This window comes from Magallana gigas, chromosome 10 (assembly GCF_963853765.1).
Source record: "Magallana gigas chromosome 10, xbMagGiga1.1, whole genome shotgun sequence".
In the NCBI taxonomy this organism is placed as follows: domain Eukaryota; kingdom Metazoa; phylum Mollusca; class Bivalvia; order Ostreida; family Ostreidae; genus Magallana; species Magallana gigas.
The window spans coordinates 19,663,958-19,667,672 of record NC_088862.1 but is presented as its reverse complement, the minus strand read 5'-3'; the positions used below and the strand labels follow the sequence as shown (position 1 = coordinate 19,667,672).

General features: G+C 34.0%; 1 long non-coding RNA gene across 1 annotated transcript; it reads left to right on the top strand.

Moving 5' to 3' along the window:
* Positions 1-270: 270 nt before the first annotated feature.
* On the top strand, positions 271-1,904 carry LOC136272123 (uncharacterized). The gene is made up of 3 exons (XR_010710043.1): positions 271-455; positions 1,154-1,233; positions 1,669-1,904. It is a non-coding gene; the product is annotated as an uncharacterized lncRNA (long non-coding RNA).
* The last annotated feature ends 1,811 nt before the right edge of the window (positions 1,905-3,715 follow it).

The window sequence follows — 3,715 nt, the reverse complement described above, 5'->3', positions numbered from 1 at the left end:
AGAAATCCTCTTTGGTTTGTTTGTTCATGCAAATCTACAATACCATTTATGGCAAAATGAAATTTTTTCCCATGTAATTGAAAGCAAGATAATGAATTGGTATGGTTATATGTAATTGCAAGCTGTTATGAACCACATTGGCAGCATGTAAGATGGATTAAACGGCAGCCACTTATGAGCATCTAGAGATGAGGAATTATGGAGGAAAGAAGTAAACTTTTTGGAAATGTATCGTGTTAAGTCACCTAACAATTTCTCTCTCTCTCTCTCTCTCTCTCTCTCTCTCTCTCTCTCTCTCTCTCTCTCTCTCTCTCTCTCTCTCTCTCTTATTCAACTTTGAATACAAACTGTGATTATATTTTAAATATATATTTAACTATTTTCATACAGTGTTGGAAAGAATTGCATGCATTGGTTTTGAAAAAATTTGGAGTCTTCAAGCCAAAATCAATAACGTAAGTTTTCTAATGCACATGGTAAATGTGTTTCACAATTTGAAACTAGATTTTGAAAAAGAAGTGTGCTGCAATTTCAGAATCCCTTTGATTTCTAGTACTGTATCTGTTGTACTCAATCATTTAAATTAACTGAAGGATCATCAAACAAAAAGCATTAGAAGTAGTTTTAATTTCGTATTTAAGGGACGTGGTCATTGTTCTTTGTCAAAATTTATTTTTCCATTTTTAATGCTTACAATGCTTTAGTGATGCATTGCCATTAGTCAAACAAAATTTGAGCTGTGTTAACACACCAGAGAATTATATTTAGCTCTGTGTCTTGCTTATAACTTTATGACTGAAACTCTAATGTGCATTACTATAAAAGAAAACAAAATCAACCAAATCGCGACCATGCCTCTTTAAGCTTTATTGAAATATACTTTGTTTGCTTGAAAAAATCTATCATCTGTTATTATATGTACAGTAATACATGAAATTACACTCTATCATTAGTTTCTATATTAATTAATTACTTACCATAAGCTTTTTAATTTATTTTTGGGATCGCATGGGAATGAAAGCAATACAGGATTATATATAAAAATGCATATTTGACTGCACCAGCTTTACCATTTTCGATATTTTCCATCACATACACATGTATTTATTGAAGTGTCATTCAAGAATTCTAAATGTCAATTCTGATATTTCAGAAGAATTGGTTATTGCCATGGCCACTATTTATCCATAACAGAGCCAAAAAAGAGCCAATCATGGCTGCACTAGAGGAATAGTAAGTGTTGATTTTGATAGTCCCCTAGTCCACTCTAGTAATAAACATATCAGGTTGTCCCTTTGTGTAATTCCCCTGCTTTTGGTTACTTGAAGATATGAATTTTGTGAATCAAAAATTTCCAAGAGCCGGTTTTAACCCCCCCCCCCCTAGATCCACTTATACCCCCTCCAGATCAACCTTGGTTCCCTTCCTCCCATATGATCCCCATTGATTTAAAAGGCAAATGATAAAGATATGATGTCTGTGAAATAAAAAAAATTATAAGATCAAGAATGACTTCAATGTTACACAGTATAAGGCAGAACAATTATGTGAACATAGATAAGTGTATATTTCCATATAAAAATTCTTTACTAATGAATGTTATGATGTGGAATCAGATTTATTCCAAATATGTACTACAAGTTCATCACATTTGTTTTTATGTTTTAGGATGGGACAAAATATGAATGAAGGTGTGCGCTATTTCAAAGATGTTTTGTTTGGAGATTTTCGTTGTCTCCCTTGTTTGGAATTTGCCATTATTGGAAGCTGAACGTAAACCCTATGAATTAATTTATGTTATACATGTATTTGTAAAGATAATGTTCATTGCCCACTCCAATTTATATGTTGTTGATTTGTAACTATTATACTGTATTGATTGTATTTTATTTAAACATTGATTGAAAATTTAGGGTTTTTTTTTCAATGAAATAAAGATCACTTATGAAAAAAAAATTGTTTTGAATTAATCATTAAGATCATTTCATTGTATCTGTGCATCACTGGAAGTTAGACCATTGGTAGTATTAAAGTAATTTTACTTTTTTATTTTGAATATGACAATATAAATACAAGATGTTATCAAAAATAGAATTAAATTTGATTCATTAAATATATTACCATACATAACATAATATACACTTCATAGTATAAAGCTGACAGGAAATTTGGACAAAGAATTATTTTCTTTTATATGATCCACAACATAATGAATTATGGTTCTCATTCAAAACATTATGATTAATTGAATGTTTATATTGGGGATGTCAAATTTGCTCAGAGAGAATACTGTAGTCGATCAATCAAAGGCTAATCGAGTTGATTTATTTAAAATGTTTATACATCTGCTTATTTTTCACTTTGTAGAGTAGTTCCATATATTTCGCTGATTCCCTGAAAATCGTCGTAAACAGATTGATTCCTGTAAAAAGGTGCGTCAGTTCGACGAACTGATACACACCTATTCGGAACACTTAGTAATTTCTGTTAACCAAAGGAAAAAAATCCAAAATATTGCGAACAAAATCAAGAATATTCATAATCAAGTGATTTAATTATAGATGCTATGTCCCTTTTGATTGCCTATACTTATTCATGTATACTGTCTTTTTCAAATAAACCGTGATAAAGTAATGCTACTGTCGCATACATCGTGTCTTTACATCTGGTGATGTGGGACATTCATATGTTATGGAATATGGACTACTGAGTATTTCCAAGTAAGATTGCTTTCATAATAAATTTTAATTATTTTTAACGGTTTTGATATTTCGAAAAAACGAAATGAATCTTTTACAGAATTATTATAAATTATCACATATTCACATCATTTTTGACACTATAAAGGAAAAGCGGTTTTTAAAAGGCAAAATTTTCCACAGACAGAATTAGAAGCTGCTCTATAAAAAATAGAAGTATTATTATTAAAAAAAATTTAAAAATCGTACAGAAAAACCACAGAAAGTAGGATTCGACCAAACCAACTCCTTTTTGAAAAGTAGGATTCGACCCCCCCCCCCACAACTCCTTTTTGAAATATTTAGTACCAGGGGCGGTGGTCTAAAGTACAGGTCCCGTTGCATAGCGGTGATCTATGGTACGATACCTGGTGCTGAGCGGTGGTCTATATTACGGTACCTGATGCAGGGTGGTGATCTATATTATGGTACCTGATGCAGGGTGGTGGTCTATATTACGGTATCTGATGCAGGGTGGTGATCTAAAATACGGTACCTGATGCAGGGCGGTGATCTGTATTATGGTACCTGTTGCATGGCGGTATTCTTTAGTACAATACCTGATGCAGGGGAGTGGTCTCTATTACGAAACCTGATGCAGGGCGGTGGTCTATAGTACAGTATCTGTTTCATGGCGGTGGTCTAAAGTACGGTATTTGATGCAGGGCGGTGATCTATAGTACGGTACCTGATGAGGGAGGTGGTCTATAGTATGGTACCTGTCTATAGTACTGTACCTGATGCAGGGAGGAGATCTATAGTACGGTACCTGATGCAGGGCGGTGGTCTATAGTACTGTACCTGATGCAGGGCGGTGATCTATAGTTCGGTACCTGATGCAGGGTGGTGGTCTTTAGTACGATACTTGATGCAGGACAGTGATATATAGTACGTTACCTGTTGTAGGGCGATGGTCTTCAGTACGGCACCTGATGCACAGCGGTGGTCTCTAGTACGGTACCTGATGCAGGGAGGAG